Source organism: Schistocerca nitens, unplaced genomic scaffold (assembly GCF_023898315.1).
Source record: "Schistocerca nitens isolate TAMUIC-IGC-003100 unplaced genomic scaffold, iqSchNite1.1 HiC_scaffold_21, whole genome shotgun sequence".
Classification (NCBI taxonomy): domain Eukaryota; kingdom Metazoa; phylum Arthropoda; class Insecta; order Orthoptera; family Acrididae; genus Schistocerca; species Schistocerca nitens.
In genome coordinates this window covers 20741-34126 of record NW_026045575.1, presented here as the reverse complement: position 1 = coordinate 34126, position 13386 = coordinate 20741, and the positions used below count along the sequence as shown (strand labels likewise).

At 55.5% G+C, this 13386-nt stretch overlaps 41 non-coding genes across 41 annotated transcripts; all 41 read right to left on the bottom strand.

The window, feature by feature from the left end:
- Positions 1-109: 109 nt before the first annotated feature.
- On the bottom strand, positions 110-190 carry Trnal-cag (transfer RNA leucine (anticodon CAG)). Its single transcript has one exon. It is a non-coding gene; the product is annotated as a tRNA-Leu (tRNA).
- An 80-nt stretch (positions 191-270) lies between these two features.
- Positions 271-352, bottom strand: Trnal-aag (transfer RNA leucine (anticodon AAG)). The gene has a single exon. It is a non-coding gene; the product is annotated as a tRNA-Leu (tRNA).
- A 291-nt stretch (positions 353-643) lies between these two features.
- Positions 644-715, bottom strand: Trnah-gug (transfer RNA histidin (anticodon GUG)). The gene has a single exon. It is a non-coding gene; the product is annotated as a tRNA-His (tRNA).
- Positions 716-1057: 342 nt separating this feature from the next.
- On the bottom strand, positions 1058-1129 carry Trnae-cuc (transfer RNA glutamic acid (anticodon CUC)). Its single transcript has one exon. It is a non-coding gene; the product is annotated as a tRNA-Glu (tRNA).
- A 274-nt stretch (positions 1130-1403) lies between these two features.
- Trnal-cag (transfer RNA leucine (anticodon CAG)) lies at positions 1404-1485 on the bottom strand. The gene has a single exon. It is a non-coding gene; the product is annotated as a tRNA-Leu (tRNA).
- An 80-nt stretch (positions 1486-1565) lies between these two features.
- Positions 1566-1647, bottom strand: Trnal-aag (transfer RNA leucine (anticodon AAG)). The gene has a single exon. It is a non-coding gene; the product is annotated as a tRNA-Leu (tRNA).
- A 292-nt stretch (positions 1648-1939) lies between these two features.
- On the bottom strand, positions 1940-2011 carry Trnah-gug (transfer RNA histidin (anticodon GUG)). Its single transcript has one exon. It is a non-coding gene; the product is annotated as a tRNA-His (tRNA).
- Positions 2012-2352: 341 nt separating this feature from the next.
- On the bottom strand, positions 2353-2424 carry Trnae-cuc (transfer RNA glutamic acid (anticodon CUC)). Its single transcript has one exon. It is a non-coding gene; the product is annotated as a tRNA-Glu (tRNA).
- A 274-nt stretch (positions 2425-2698) lies between these two features.
- Trnal-cag (transfer RNA leucine (anticodon CAG)) lies at positions 2699-2780 on the bottom strand. The gene has a single exon. It is a non-coding gene; the product is annotated as a tRNA-Leu (tRNA).
- An 80-nt stretch (positions 2781-2860) lies between these two features.
- Trnal-aag (transfer RNA leucine (anticodon AAG)) lies at positions 2861-2942 on the bottom strand. Its single transcript has one exon. It is a non-coding gene; the product is annotated as a tRNA-Leu (tRNA).
- Positions 2943-3234: 292 nt separating this feature from the next.
- On the bottom strand, positions 3235-3306 carry Trnah-gug (transfer RNA histidin (anticodon GUG)). Its single transcript has one exon. It is a non-coding gene; the product is annotated as a tRNA-His (tRNA).
- Positions 3307-3648: 342 nt separating this feature from the next.
- Trnae-cuc (transfer RNA glutamic acid (anticodon CUC)) lies at positions 3649-3720 on the bottom strand. The gene has a single exon. It is a non-coding gene; the product is annotated as a tRNA-Glu (tRNA).
- A 274-nt stretch (positions 3721-3994) lies between these two features.
- Trnal-cag (transfer RNA leucine (anticodon CAG)) lies at positions 3995-4076 on the bottom strand. Its single transcript has one exon. It is a non-coding gene; the product is annotated as a tRNA-Leu (tRNA).
- An 80-nt stretch (positions 4077-4156) lies between these two features.
- Trnal-aag (transfer RNA leucine (anticodon AAG)) lies at positions 4157-4238 on the bottom strand. Its single transcript has one exon. It is a non-coding gene; the product is annotated as a tRNA-Leu (tRNA).
- Positions 4239-4943: 705 nt separating this feature from the next.
- Positions 4944-5015, bottom strand: Trnae-cuc (transfer RNA glutamic acid (anticodon CUC)). Its single transcript has one exon. It is a non-coding gene; the product is annotated as a tRNA-Glu (tRNA).
- A 274-nt stretch (positions 5016-5289) lies between these two features.
- Positions 5290-5371, bottom strand: Trnal-cag (transfer RNA leucine (anticodon CAG)). Its single transcript has one exon. It is a non-coding gene; the product is annotated as a tRNA-Leu (tRNA).
- An 80-nt stretch (positions 5372-5451) lies between these two features.
- Positions 5452-5533, bottom strand: Trnal-aag (transfer RNA leucine (anticodon AAG)). The gene has a single exon. It is a non-coding gene; the product is annotated as a tRNA-Leu (tRNA).
- Positions 5534-5825: 292 nt separating this feature from the next.
- On the bottom strand, positions 5826-5897 carry Trnah-gug (transfer RNA histidin (anticodon GUG)). The gene has a single exon. It is a non-coding gene; the product is annotated as a tRNA-His (tRNA).
- Positions 5898-6239: 342 nt separating this feature from the next.
- On the bottom strand, positions 6240-6311 carry Trnae-cuc (transfer RNA glutamic acid (anticodon CUC)). Its single transcript has one exon. It is a non-coding gene; the product is annotated as a tRNA-Glu (tRNA).
- A 274-nt stretch (positions 6312-6585) lies between these two features.
- Trnal-cag (transfer RNA leucine (anticodon CAG)) lies at positions 6586-6667 on the bottom strand. Its single transcript has one exon. It is a non-coding gene; the product is annotated as a tRNA-Leu (tRNA).
- An 80-nt stretch (positions 6668-6747) lies between these two features.
- Positions 6748-6829, bottom strand: Trnal-aag (transfer RNA leucine (anticodon AAG)). Its single transcript has one exon. It is a non-coding gene; the product is annotated as a tRNA-Leu (tRNA).
- Positions 6830-7121: 292 nt separating this feature from the next.
- On the bottom strand, positions 7122-7193 carry Trnah-gug (transfer RNA histidin (anticodon GUG)). The gene has a single exon. It is a non-coding gene; the product is annotated as a tRNA-His (tRNA).
- A 342-nt stretch (positions 7194-7535) lies between these two features.
- Positions 7536-7607, bottom strand: Trnae-cuc (transfer RNA glutamic acid (anticodon CUC)). Its single transcript has one exon. It is a non-coding gene; the product is annotated as a tRNA-Glu (tRNA).
- A 275-nt stretch (positions 7608-7882) lies between these two features.
- On the bottom strand, positions 7883-7964 carry Trnal-cag (transfer RNA leucine (anticodon CAG)). Its single transcript has one exon. It is a non-coding gene; the product is annotated as a tRNA-Leu (tRNA).
- Positions 7965-8044: 80 nt separating this feature from the next.
- Positions 8045-8125, bottom strand: Trnal-aag (transfer RNA leucine (anticodon AAG)). Its single transcript has one exon. It is a non-coding gene; the product is annotated as a tRNA-Leu (tRNA).
- A 292-nt stretch (positions 8126-8417) lies between these two features.
- Trnah-gug (transfer RNA histidin (anticodon GUG)) lies at positions 8418-8489 on the bottom strand. Its single transcript has one exon. It is a non-coding gene; the product is annotated as a tRNA-His (tRNA).
- A 342-nt stretch (positions 8490-8831) lies between these two features.
- On the bottom strand, positions 8832-8903 carry Trnae-cuc (transfer RNA glutamic acid (anticodon CUC)). Its single transcript has one exon. It is a non-coding gene; the product is annotated as a tRNA-Glu (tRNA).
- A 274-nt stretch (positions 8904-9177) lies between these two features.
- Trnal-cag (transfer RNA leucine (anticodon CAG)) lies at positions 9178-9259 on the bottom strand. Its single transcript has one exon. It is a non-coding gene; the product is annotated as a tRNA-Leu (tRNA).
- An 80-nt stretch (positions 9260-9339) lies between these two features.
- On the bottom strand, positions 9340-9425 carry Trnal-aag (transfer RNA leucine (anticodon AAG)). The gene has a single exon. It is a non-coding gene; the product is annotated as a tRNA-Leu (tRNA).
- A 287-nt stretch (positions 9426-9712) lies between these two features.
- Positions 9713-9784, bottom strand: Trnah-gug (transfer RNA histidin (anticodon GUG)). Its single transcript has one exon. It is a non-coding gene; the product is annotated as a tRNA-His (tRNA).
- A 342-nt stretch (positions 9785-10126) lies between these two features.
- On the bottom strand, positions 10127-10198 carry Trnae-cuc (transfer RNA glutamic acid (anticodon CUC)). The gene has a single exon. It is a non-coding gene; the product is annotated as a tRNA-Glu (tRNA).
- Positions 10199-10472: 274 nt separating this feature from the next.
- Positions 10473-10554, bottom strand: Trnal-cag (transfer RNA leucine (anticodon CAG)). Its single transcript has one exon. It is a non-coding gene; the product is annotated as a tRNA-Leu (tRNA).
- Positions 10555-10634: 80 nt separating this feature from the next.
- Trnal-aag (transfer RNA leucine (anticodon AAG)) lies at positions 10635-10716 on the bottom strand. Its single transcript has one exon. It is a non-coding gene; the product is annotated as a tRNA-Leu (tRNA).
- A 292-nt stretch (positions 10717-11008) lies between these two features.
- Positions 11009-11080, bottom strand: Trnah-gug (transfer RNA histidin (anticodon GUG)). Its single transcript has one exon. It is a non-coding gene; the product is annotated as a tRNA-His (tRNA).
- A 342-nt stretch (positions 11081-11422) lies between these two features.
- Positions 11423-11494, bottom strand: Trnae-cuc (transfer RNA glutamic acid (anticodon CUC)). The gene has a single exon. It is a non-coding gene; the product is annotated as a tRNA-Glu (tRNA).
- A 274-nt stretch (positions 11495-11768) lies between these two features.
- Positions 11769-11850, bottom strand: Trnal-cag (transfer RNA leucine (anticodon CAG)). The gene has a single exon. It is a non-coding gene; the product is annotated as a tRNA-Leu (tRNA).
- Positions 11851-11930: 80 nt separating this feature from the next.
- Positions 11931-12012, bottom strand: Trnal-aag (transfer RNA leucine (anticodon AAG)). Its single transcript has one exon. It is a non-coding gene; the product is annotated as a tRNA-Leu (tRNA).
- Positions 12013-12304: 292 nt separating this feature from the next.
- Trnah-gug (transfer RNA histidin (anticodon GUG)) lies at positions 12305-12376 on the bottom strand. The gene has a single exon. It is a non-coding gene; the product is annotated as a tRNA-His (tRNA).
- A 342-nt stretch (positions 12377-12718) lies between these two features.
- On the bottom strand, positions 12719-12790 carry Trnae-cuc (transfer RNA glutamic acid (anticodon CUC)). The gene has a single exon. It is a non-coding gene; the product is annotated as a tRNA-Glu (tRNA).
- A 274-nt stretch (positions 12791-13064) lies between these two features.
- Positions 13065-13146, bottom strand: Trnal-cag (transfer RNA leucine (anticodon CAG)). The gene has a single exon. It is a non-coding gene; the product is annotated as a tRNA-Leu (tRNA).
- Positions 13147-13226: 80 nt separating this feature from the next.
- Positions 13227-13308, bottom strand: Trnal-aag (transfer RNA leucine (anticodon AAG)). The gene has a single exon. It is a non-coding gene; the product is annotated as a tRNA-Leu (tRNA).
- Positions 13309-13386: the final 78 nt, after the last annotated feature.

The following is a 13386-nucleotide window of genomic DNA, read 5'->3' as shown; positions in this document are numbered from 1 at the left end:
TGTTACACCGCGCACTGTGCTACGACAGTTTAAGAGAGCGACGCTCACGCTTTGCTGCGCTATTTCCTTCGCGGGAAATCAGTGCTCCTGTTTTCGAGACAGAAAACGTTGGCAGCGGTGGATTCGAACCCACGCCTCCGAAGAGACTGGTGCCTGAAACCAGCGCCTTAGACCGCTCGGCCACGCTACCTACGCGACGCGGCCGCCGCAGGAGCTGCGTTCTACCCCACGAGAACACAGCGCAATGGCACAAAAACGAGAAGTAAAAATTGGCAGCGGTGGGATTCGAACCCACGCCTCCGAAGAGACTGGTGCCTTAAACCAGCGCCTTAGACCGCTCGGCCACGCTACCTGCGCCAGCGTTCCCCGCGTCTCTAGAAAACAGTGCACGACACAGTTTCCTGTTGTGCTGCGACTCGCTGCTCATGCATCGCACCTCAAACAACTGCCCTTTCGACTATAGATTTAACCTCTCAGGCAGCTACCCACGCCCTGGGGCGGCCGAATTTCTTGTTGCTGATAATGAAACGGTAGTGCAACCTGCGGCGTGCGGAACATGAGTGTAAAGTGATGAGAGCATTGTGATTTCAAACACTGGGTGACGATCATGATTGCAGCAACAGCAAGGCAAAACCTTCAAAATTGCCGTGACCAGGATTCGAACCTGGGTTTTTGCGGCCACAACGCAATGTCCTAACCACTAGACGATCACTGCCGCGGAGGCGCCCGGGGAAGCAGTTCTCGCGACTGCACCCGCCCGGTACACAGCAAAGCTCAGCCCACTGCGTCAGACGCGATCTCCATTATATGTATACGGGCAAACGAAACGTGCCTGCGCTGTTAGGACACTAACCAGAGTGGTTAGCTGCATTCACCTCCCTGGCAGTGTCTTGCAGTCCTCCAAGTCTGTTGACCACAGGTGGACAGGTGTCGCATCTCTCTCGCCGTCACTTGTGGCCGTCATTCATACTTAACGTGCTTTTCTGCAAGCGTCAGCGTAGCGTCAGTCGAGCAAAGTCGGGACAAGTCGCCTAAGAGGAGCAACAAAATGGTGGATTTCCGGTACCGGGAATCGAACCCGGGCCTCCTGGGTGAGAGCCAGGTATCCTAGCCACTAGACGACACCGGATAACGACACACGCACTCCTCCAACAAACACGGTGAGCGTCCACCCGCTACTTGACGACAACTGCAAAAATTAACGCTTCCACTTCGTAGAACGGCATGCTCTGGACGTATCTCGTGGAGACGAACGCCAGCAATCATGAGACCAAACTGCGCCGGTGAATCCTGTTGTTACACCGCGCACTGTGCTACGACAGTTTAAGAGAGCGACGCTCACGCTTTGCTGCGCTATTTCCTTCGCGGGAAATCAGTGCTCCTGTTTTCGAGACAGAAAACGTTGGCAGCGGTGGGATTCGAACCCACGCCTCCGAAGAGACTGGTGCCTGAAACCAGCGCCTTAGACCGCTCGGCCACGCTACCTACGCGACGCGGCCGCCGCAGGAGCTGCGTTCTACCCCACGAGAACACAGCGCAATGGCACAAAAACGAGAAGTAAAAATTGGCAGCGGTGGGATTCGAACCCACGCCTCCGAAGAGACTGGTGCCTTAAACCAGCGCCTTAGACCGCTCGGCCACGCTACCTGCGCCAGCGTTCCCCGCGTCTCTAGAAAACAGTGCACGACACAGTTTCCTGTTGTGCTGCGACTCGCTGCTCATGCATCGCACCTCAAACAACTGCCCCTTTCGACTATAGATTTAACCTCTCAGGCAGCTACCCACGCCCTGGGGCGGCCGAATTTCTTGTTGCTGATAATGAAACGGTAGTGCAACCTGCGGCGTGCGGAACATGAGTGTAAAGTGATGAGAGCATTGTGATTTCAAACACTGGGTGACGATCATGATTGCAGCAACAGCAAGGCAAAACCTTCAAAATTGCCGTGACCAGGATTCGAACCTGGGTTTTTGCGGCCACAACGCAATGTCCTAACCACTAGACGATCACTGCCGCGGAGGCGCCCGGGGAAGCAGTTCTCGCGACTGCACCCGCCGGTACACAGCAAAGCTCAGCCCACTGCGTCAGACGCGATCTCCATTATATGTATACGGGCAAACGAAACGTGCCTGCGCTGTTAGGACACTAACCAGAGTGGGTAGCTGCATTCATCTCCCTGGCAGTGTCTTGCAGTCCTCCAAGTCTGTTGACCACAGGTGGACAGGTGTCGCATCTCTCTCGCCGTCACTTGTGGCCGTCATTCATACTTAACGTGCTTTTCTGCAAGCGTCAGCGTAGCGTCAGTCGAGCAAAGTCGGGACAAGTCGCCTAAGAGGAGCAACAAAATGGTGGATTTCCGGTACCGGGAATCGAACCCGGGCCTCCTGGGTGAGAGCCAGGTATCCTAGCCACTAGACGACACCGGATAACGACACACGCACTCCTCCAACAAACACGGTGAGCGTCCACCCGCTACTTGACGACAACTGCAAAAATTAACGCTTCCACTTCGTAGAACGGCATGCTCTGGACGTATCTCGTGGAGACGAACGCCAGCAATCATGAGACCAAACTGCGCCGGTGAATCCTGTTGTTACACCGCGCACTGTGCTACGACAGTTTAAGAGAGCGACGCTCACGCTTTGCTGCGCTATTTCCTTCGCGGGAAATCAGTGCTCCTGTTTTCGAGACAGAAAACGTTGGCAGCGGTGGGATTCGAACCCACGCCTCCGAAGAGACTGGTGCCTGAAACCAGCGCCTTAGACCGCTCGGCCACGCTACCTACGCGACGCGGCCGCCGCAGGAGCTGCGTTCTACCCCACGAGAACACAGCGCAATGGCACAAAAACGAGAAGTAAAAATTGGCAGCGGTGGGATTCGAACCCACGCCTCCGAAGAGACTGGTGCCTTAAACCAGCGCCTTAGACCGCTCGGCCACGCTACCTGCGCCAGCGTTCCCCGCGTCTCTAGAAAACAGTGCACGACACAGTTTCCTGTTGTGCTGCGACTCGCTGCTCATGCATCGCACCTCAAACAACTGCCCCTTTCGACTATAGATTTAACCTCTCAGGCAGCTACCCACGCCCTGGGGCGGCCGAATTTCTTGTTGCTGATAATGAAACGGTAGTGCAACCTGCGGCGTGCGGAACATGAGTGTAAAGTGATGAGAGCATTGTGATTTCAAACACTGGGTGACGATCATGATTGCAGCAACAGCAAGGCAAAACCTTCAAAATTGCCGTGACCAGGATTCGAACCTGGGTTTTTGCGGCCACAACGCAATGTCCTAACCACTAGACGATCACTGCCGCGGAGGCGCCCGGGGAAGCAGTTCTCGCGACTGCACCCGCCCGGTACACAGCAAAGCTCAGCCCACTGCGTCAGACGCGATCTCCATTATATGTATACGGGCAAACGAAACGTGCCTGCGCTGTTAGGACACTAACCAGAGTGGTTAGCTGCATTCACCTCCCTGGCAGTGTCTTGCAGTCCTCCAAGTCTGTTGACCACAGGTGGACAGGTGTCGCATCTCTCTCGCCGTCACTTGTGGCCGTCATTCATACTTAACGTGCTTTTCTGCAAGCGTCAGCGTAGCGTCAGTCGAGCAAAGTCGGGACAAGTCGCCTAAGAGGAGCAACAAAATGGTGGATTTCCGGTACCGGGAATCGAACCCGGGCCTCCTGGGTGAGAGCCAGGTATCCTAGCCACTAGACGACACCGGATAACGACACACGCACTCCTCCAACAAACACGGTGAGCGTCCACCCGCTACTTGACGACAACTGCAAAAATTAACGCTTCCACTTCGTAGAACGGCATGCTCTGGACGTATCTCGTGGAGACGAACGCCAGCAATCATGAGACCAAACTGCGCCGGTGAATCCTGTTGTTACACCGCGCACTGTGCTACGACAGTTTAAGAGAGCGACGCTCACGCTTTGCTGCGCTATTTCCTTCGCGGGAAATCAGTGCTCCTGTTTTCGAGACAGAAAACGTTGGCAGCGGTGGGATTCGAACCCACGCCTCCGAAGAGACTGGTGCCTGAAACCAGCGCCTTAGACCGCTCGGCCACGCTACCTACGCGACGCGGCCGCCGCAGGAGCTGCGTTCTACCCCACGAGAACACAGCGCAATGGCACAAAAACGAGAAGTAAAAATTGGCAGCGGTGGGATTCGAACCCACGCCTCCGAAGAGACTGGTGCCTTAAACCAGCGCCTTAGACCGCTCGGCCACGCTACCTGCGCCAGCGTTCCCCGCGTCTCTAGAAAACAGTGCACGACACAGTTTCCTGTTGTGCTGCGACTCGCTGCTCATGCATCGCACCTCAAACAACTGCCCCTTTCGACTATAGATTTAACCTCTCAGGCAGCTACCCACGCCCTGGGGCGGCCGAATTTCTTGTTGCTGATAATGAAACGGTAGTGCAACCTGCGGCGTGCGGAACATGAGTGTAAAGTGATGAGAGCATTGTGATTTCAAACACTGGGTGACGATCATGATTGCAGCAACAGCAAGGCAAAACCTTCAAAATTGCCGTGACCAGGATTCGAACCTGGGTTTTTGCGGCACAACGCAATGTCCTAACCACTAGACGATCACTGCCGCGGAGGCGCCCGGGGAAGCAGTTCTCGCGACTGCACCCGCCCGGTACACAGCAAAGCTCAGCCCACTGCGTCAGACGCGATCTCCATTATATGTATACGGGCAAACGAAACGTGCCTGCGCTGTTAGGACACTAACCAGAGTGGGTAGCTGCATTCATCTCCCTGGCAGTGTCTTGCAGTCCTCCAAGTCTGTTGACCACAGGTGGACAGGTGTCGCATCTCTCTCGCCGTCACTTGTGGCCGTCATTCATACTTAACGTGCTTTTCTGCAAGCGTCAGCGTAGCGTCAGTCGAGCAAAGTCGGGACAAGTCGCCTAAGAGGAGCAACAAAATGGTGGATTTCCGGTACCGGGAATCGAACCCGGGCCTCCTGGGTGAGAGCCAGGTATCCTAGCCACTAGACGACACCGGATAACGACACACGCACTCCTCCAACAAACACGGTGAGCGTCCACCCGCTACTTGACGACAACTGCAAAAATTAACGCTTCCACTTCGTAGAACGGCATGCTCTGGACGTATCTCGTGGAGACGAACGCCAGCAATCATGAGACCAAACTGCGCCGGTGAATCCTGTTGTTACACCGCGCACTGTGCTACGACAGTTTAAGAGAGCGACGCTCACGCTTTGCTGCGCTATTTCCTTCGCGGGAAATCAGTGCTCCTGTTTTCGAGACAGAAAACGTTGGCAGCGGTGGGATTCGAACCCACGCCTCCGAAGAGACTGGTGCCTGAAACCAGCGCCTTAGACCGCTCGGCCACGCTACCTACGCGACGCGGCCGCCGCAGGAGCTGCGTTCTACCCCACGAGAACACAGCGCAATGGCACAAAAACGAGAAGTAAAAATTGGCAGCGGTGGGATTCGAACCCACGCCTCCGAAGAGACTGGTGCCTTAAACCAGCGCCTTAGACCGCTCGGCCACGCTACCTGCGCCAGCGTTCCCCGCGTCTCTAGAAAACAGTGCACGACACAGTTTCCTGTTGTGCTGCGACTCGCTGCTCATGCATCGCACCTCAAACAACTGCCCCTTTCGACTATAGATTTAACCTCTCAGGCAGCTACCCACGCCCTGGGGCGGCCGAATTTCTTGTTGCTGATAATGAAACGGTAGTGCAACCTGCGGCGTGCGGAACATGAGTGTAAAGTGATGAGAGCATTGTGATTTCAAACACTGGGTGACGATCATGATTGCAGCAACAGCAAGGCAAAACCTTCAAAATTGCCGTGACCAGGATTCGAACCTGGGTTTTTGCGGCCACAACGCAATGTCCTAACCACTAGACGATCACTGCCGCGGAGGCGCCCGGGGAAGCAGTTCTCGCGACTGCACCCGCCCGGTACACAGCAAAGCTCAGCCCACTGCGTCAGACGCGATCTCCATTATATGTATACGGGCAAACGAAACGTGCCTGCGCTGTTAGGACACTAACCAGAGTGGTTAGCTGCATTCACCTCCCTGGCAGTGTCTTGCAGTCCTCCAAGTCTGTTGACCACAGGTGGACAGGTGTCGCATCTCTCTCGCCGTCACTTGTGGCCGTCATTCATACTTAACGTGCTTTTCTGCAAGCGTCAGCGTAGCGTCAGTCGAGCAAAGTCGGGACAAGTCGCCTAAGAGGAGCAACAAAATGGTGGATTTCCGGTACCGGGAATCGAACCCGGGCCTCCTGGGTGAGAGCCAGGTATCCTAGCCACTAGACGACACCGGATAACGACACACGCACTCCTCCAACAAACACGGTGAGCGTCCACCCGCTACTTGACGACAACTGCAAAAATTAACGCTTCCACTTCGTAGAACGGCATGCTCTGGACGTATCTCGTGGAGACGAACGCCAGCAATCATGAGACCAAACTGCGCCGGTGAATCCTGTTGTTACACCGCGCACTGTGCTACGACAGTTTAAGAGAGCGACGCTCACGCTTTGCTGCGCTATTTCCTTCGCGGGAAATCAGTGCTCCTGTTTTCGAGACAGAAAACGTTGGCAGCGGTGGGATTCGAACCCACGCCTCCGAAGAGACTGGTGCCTGAAACCAGCGCCTTAGACCGCTCGGCCACGCTACCTACGCGACGCGGCCGCCGCAGGAGCTGCGTTCTACCCCACGAGAACACAGCGCAATGGCACAAAAACGAGAAGTAAAAATTGGCAGCGGTGGGATTCGAACCCACGCCTCCGAAGAGACTGGTGCCTTAAACCAGCGCCTTAGACCGCTCGGCCACGCTACCTGCGCCAGCGTTCCCCGCGTCTCTAGAAAACAGTGCACGACACAGTTTCCTGTTGTGCTGCGACTCGCTGCTCATGCATCGCACCTCAAACAACTGCCCCTTTCGACTATAGATTTAACCTCTCAGGCAGCTACCCACGCCCTGGGGCGGCCGAATTTCTTGTTGCTGATAATGAAACGGTAGTGCAACCTGCGGCGTGCGGAACATGAGTGTAAAGTGATGAGAGCATTGTGATTTCAAACACTGGGTGACGATCATGATTGCAGCAACAGCAAGGCAAAACCTTCAAAATTGCCGTGACCAGGATTCGAACCTGGGTTTTTGCGGCCACAACGCAATGTCCTAACCACTAGACGATCACTGCCGCGGAGGCGCCCGGGGAAGCAGTTCTCGCGACTGCACCCGCCCGGTACACAGCAAAGCTCAGCCCACTGCGTCAGACGCGATCTCCATTATATGTATACGGGCAAACGAAACGTGCCTGCGCTGTTAGGACACTAACCAGAGTGGTTAGCTGCATTCACCTCCCTGGCAGTGTCTTGCAGTCCTCCAAGTCTGTTGACCACAGGTGGACAGGTGTCGCATCTCTCTCGCCGTCACTTGTGGCCGTCATTCATACTTAACGTGCTTTTCTGCAAGCGTCAGCGTAGCGTCAGTCGAGCAAAGTCGGGACAAGTCGCCTAAGAGGAGCAACAAAATGGTGGATTTCCGGTACCGGGAATCGAACCCGGGCCTCCTGGGTGAGAGCCAGGTATCCTAGCCACTAGACGACACCGGATAACGACACACGCACTCCTCCAACAAACACGGTGAGCGTCCACCCGCTACTTGACGACAACTGCAAAAAATTAACGCTTCCACTTCGTAGAACGGCATGCTCTGGACGTATCTCGTGGAGACGAACGCCAGCAATCATGAGACCAAACTGCGCCGGTGAATCCTGTTGTTACACCGCGCACTGTGCTACGACAGTTTAAGAGAGCGACGCTCACGCTTTGCTGCGCTATTTCCTTCGCGGGAAATCAGTGCTCCTGTTTTCGAGACAGAAAACGTTGGCAGCGGTGGGATTCGAACCCACGCCTCCGAAGAGACTGGTGCCTGAAACCAGCGCCTTAGACCGCTCGGCCACGCTACCTACGCGACGCGGCCGCCGCAGGAGCTGCGTTCTACCCCACGAGAACACAGCGCAATGGCACAAAAACGAGAAGTAAAAATTGGCAGCGTGGGATTCGAACCCACGCCTCCGAAGAGACTGGTGCCTTAAACCAGCGCCTTAGACCGCTCGGCCACGCTACCTGCGCCAGCGTTCCCCGCGTCTCTAGAAAACAGTGCACGACACAGTTTCCTGTTGTGCTGCGACTCGCTGCTCATGCATCGCACCTCAAACAACTGCCCCTTTCGACTATAGATTTAACCTCTCAGGCAGCTACCCACGCCCTGGGGCGGCCGAATTTCTTGTTGCTGATAATGAAACGGTAGTGCAACCTGCGGCGTGCGGAACATGAGTGTAAAGTGATGAGAGCATTGTGATTTCAAACACTGGGTGACGATCATGATTGCAGCAACAGCAAGGCAAAACCTTCAAAATTGCCGTGACCAGGATTCGAACCTGGGTTTTTGCGGCCACAACGCAATGTCCTAACCACTAGACGATCACTGCCGCGGAGGCGCCCGGGGAAGCAGTTCTCGCGACTGCACCCGCCCGGTACACAGCAAAGCTCAGCCCACTGCGTCAGACGCGATCTCCATTATATGTATACGGGCAAACGAAACGTGCCTGCGCTGTTAGGACACTAACCAGAGTGGGTAGCTGCATTCATCTCCCTGGCAGTGTCTTGCAGTCCTCCAAGTCTGTTGACCACAGGTGGACAGGTGTCGCATCTCTCTCGCCGTCACTTGTGGCCGTCATTCATACTTAACGTGCTTTTCTGCAAGCGTCAGCGTAGCGTCAGTCGAGCAAAGTCGGGACAAGTCGCCTAAGAGGAGCAACAAAATGGTGGATTTCCGGTACCGGGAATCGAACCCGGGCCTCCTGGGTGAGAGCCAGGTATCCTAGCCACTAGACGACACCGGATAACGACACACGCACTCCTCCAACAAACACGGTGAGCGTCCACCCGCTACTTGACGACAACTGCAAAAATTAACGCTTCCACTTCGTAGAACGGCATGCTCTGGACGTATCTCGTGGAGACGAACGCCAGCAATCATGAGACCAAACTGCGCCGGTGAATCCTGTTGTTACACCGCGCACTGTGCTACGACAGTTTAAGAGAGCGACGCTCACGCTTTGCTGCGCTATTTCCTTCGCGGGAAATCAGTGCTCCTGTTTTCGAGACAGAAAACGTTGGCAGCGGTGGGATTCGAACCCACGCCTCCGAAGAGACTGGTGCCTGAAACCAGCGCCTTAGACCGCTCGGCCACGCTACCTACGCGACGCGGCCGCCGCAGGAGCTGCGTTCTACCCCACGAGAACACAGCGCAATGGCACAAAAACGAGAAGTAAAAATTGGCAGCGGTGGGATTCGAACCCACGCCTCCGAAGAGACTGGTGCCTTAAACCAGCGCCTTAGACCGCTCGGCCACGCTACGCGCCAGCGGTTCCCCGCGTCTCTAGAAAACAGTGCACGACACAGTTTCCTGTTGTGCTGCGACTCGCTGCTCATGCATCGCACCTCAAACAACTGCCCCTTTCGACTATAGATTTAACCTCTCAGGCAGCTACCCACGCCCTGGGGCGGCCGAATTTCTTGTTGCTGATAATGAAACGGTAGTGCAACCTGCGGCGTGCGGAACATGAGTGTAAAGTGATGAGAGCATTGTGATTTCAAACACTGGGTGACGATCATGATTGCAGCAACAGCAAGGCAAAACCTTCAAAATTGCCGTGACCAGGATTCGAACCTGGGTTTTTGCGGCCACAACGCAATGTCCTAACCACTAGACGATCACTGCCGCGGAGGCGCCCGGGGAAGCAGTTCTCGCGACTGCACCCGCCCGGTACACAGCAAAGCTCAGCCCACTGCGTCAGACGCGATCTCCATTATATGTATACGGGCAAACGAAACGTGCCTGCGCTGTTAGGACACTAACCAGAGTGGTTAGCTGCATTCACCTCCCTGGCAGTGTCTTGCAGTCCTCCAAGTCTGTTGACCACAGGTGGACAGGTGTCGCATCTCTCTCGCCGTCACTTGTGGCCGTCATTCATACTTAACGTGCTTTTCTGCAAGCGTCAGCGTAGCGTCAGTCGAGCAAAGTCGGGACAAGTCGCCTAAGAGGAGCAACAAAATGGTGGATTTCCGGTACCGGGAATCGAACCCGGGCCTCCTGGGTGAGAGCCAGGTATCCTAGCCACTAGACGACACCGGATAACGACACACGCACTCCTCCAACAAACACGGTGAGCGTCCACCCGCTACTTGACGACAACTGCAAAAATTAACGCTTCCACTTCGTAGAACGGCATGCTCTGGACGTATCTCGTGGAGACGAACGCCAGCAATCATGAGACCAAACTGCGCCGGTGAATCCTGTTGTTACACCGCGCACTGTGCTACGACAGTTTAAGAGAGCGACGCTCACGCTTTGCTGCGCTATTTCCTTCGCGGGAAATCAGTGCTCCTGTTTTCGAGACAGAAAACGTTGGCAGCGGTGGGATTCGAACCCACGCCTCCGAAGAGACTGGTGCCTGAAACCAGCGCCTTAGACCGCTCGGCCACGCTACCTACGCGACGCGGCCGCCGCAGGAGCTGCGTTCTACCCCACGAGAACACAGCGCAATGGCACAAAAACGAGAAGTAAAAATTGGCAGCGGTGGGATTCGAACCCACGCCTCCGAAGAGACTGGTGCCTTAAACCAGCGCCTTAGACCGCTCGGCCACGCTACCTGCGCCAGCGTTCCCCGCGTCTCTAGAAAACAGTGCACGACACAGTTTCCTGTTGTGCTGCGACTCGCTGCTCATGCATCGCACCTCAAACAACTGCCCCTTTCGACTATAGATTTAACCTCTCAGGCAGCTACCCACGCCCTGGGGCGGCCGAATTTCTTGTTGCTGATAATGAAACGGTAGTGCAACCTGCGGCGTGCGGAACATGAGTGTAAAGTGATGAGAGCATTGTGATTTCAAACACTGGGTGACGATCATGATTGCAGCAACAGCAAGGCAAAACCTTCAAAATTGCCGTGACCAGGATTCGAACCTGGGTTTTTGCGGCCACAACGCAATGTCCTAACCACTAGACGATCACTGCCGCGGAGGCGCCCGGGGAAGCAGTTCTCGCGACTGCACCCGCCCGGTACACAGCAAAGCTCAGCCCACTGCGTCAGACGCGATCTCCATTATATGTATACGGGCAAACGAAACGTGCCTGCGCTGTTAGGACACTAACCAGAGTGGTTAGCTGCATTCACCTCCCTGGCAGTGTCTTGCAGTCCTCCAAGTCTGTTGACCACAGGTGGACAGGTGTCGCATCTCTCTCGCCGTCACTTGTGGCCGTCATTCATACTTAACGTGCTTTTCTGCAAGCGTCAGCGTAGCGTCAGTCGAGCAAAGTCGGGACAAGTCGCCTAAGAGGAGCAACAAAATGGTGGATTTCCGGTACCGGGAATCGAACCCGGGCCTCCTGGGTGAGAGCCAGGTATCCTAGCCACTAGACGACACCGGATAACGACACACGCACTCCTCCAACAAACACGGTGAGCGTCCACCCGCTACTTGACGACAACTGCAAAAATTAACGCTTCCACTTCGTAGAACGGCATGCTCTGGACGTATCTCGTGGAGACGAACGCCAGCAATCATGAGACCAAACTGCGCCGGTGAATCCTGTTGTTACACCGCGCACTGTGCTACGACAGTTTAAGAGAGCGACGCTCACGCTTTGCTGCGCTATTTCCTTCGCGGGAAATCAGTGCTCCTGTTTTCGAGACAGAAAACGTTGGCAGCGGTGGGATTCGAACCCACGCCTCCGAAGAGACTGGTGCCTGAAACCAGCGCCTTAGACCGCTCGGCCACGCTACCTACGCGACGCGGCCGCCGCAGGAGCTGCGTTCTACCCCACGAGAACACAGCGCAATGGCACAAAAACGAGAAGTAAAAATTGGCAGCGGTGGGATTCGAACCCACGCCTCCGAAGAGACTGGTGCCTTAAACCAGCGCCTTAGACCGCTCGGCCACGCTACCTGCGCCAGCGTTCCCCGCGTCTCTAGAAAACAGTGCACGACACAGTTTCCTGTTGTGCTGCGACTCGCTGCTCATGCATCGCACCTCAAACAACTGCCCCTTTCGACTATAGATTTAACCTCTCAGGCAGCTACCCACGCCCTGGGGCGGCCGAATTTCTTGTTGCTGATAATGAAACGGTAGTGCAACCTGCGGCGTGCGGAACATGAGTGTAAAGTGATGAGAGCATTGTGATTTCAAACACTGGGTGACGATCATGATTGCAGCAACAGCAAGGCAAAACCTTCAAAATTGCCGTGACCAGGATTCGAACCTGGGTTTTTGCGGCCACAACGCAATGTCCTAACCACTAGACGATCACTGCCGCGGAGGCGCCCGGGGAAGCAGTTCTCGCGACTGCACCCGCCCGGTACACAGCAAAGCTCAGCCCACTGCGTCAGACGCGATCTCCATTATATGTATACGGGCAAACGAAACGTGCCTGCGCTGTTAGGACACTAACCAGAGTGGTTAGCTGCATTCACCTCCCTGGCAGTGTCTTGCAGTCCTCCAAGTCTGTTGACCACAGGTGGACAGGTGTCGCATCTCTCTCGCCGTCACTTGTGGCCGTCATTCATACTTAACGTGCTTTTCTGCAAGCGTCAGCGTAGCGTCAGTCGAGCAAAGTCGGGACAAGTCGCCTAAGAGGAGCAACAAAATGGTGGATTTCCGGTACCGGGAATCGAACCCGGGCCTCCTGGGTGAGAGCCAGGTATCCTAGCCACTAGACGACACCGGATAACGACACACGCACTCCTCCAACAAACACGGTGAGCGTCCACCCGCTACTTGACGACAACTGCAAAAATTAACGCTTCCACTTCGTAGAACGGCATGCTCTGGACGTATCTCGTGGAGACGAACGCCAGCAATCATGAGACCAAACTGCGCCGGTGAATCCTGTTGTTACACCGCGCACTGTGCTACGACAGTTTAAGAGAGCGACGCTCACGCTTTGCTGCGCTATTTCCTTCGCGGGAAATCAGTGCTCCTGTTTTCGAGACAGAAAACGTTGGCAGCGGTGGGATTCGAACCCACGCCTCCGAAGAGACTGGTGCCTGAAACCAGCGCCTTAGACCGCTCGGCCACGCTACCTACGCGACGCGGCCGCCGCAGGAGCTGCGTTCTACCCCACGAGAACACAGCGCAATGGCACAAAAACGAGAAGTAAAAATTGGCAGCGGTGGGATTCGAACCCACGCCTCCGAAGAGACTGGTGCCTTAAACCAGCGCCTTAGACCGCTCGGCCACGCTACCTGCGCCAGCGTTCCCCGCGTCTCTAGAAAACAGTGCACGACACAGTTTCCTGTTGTGCTGCGACTCGCTGCTCATGCA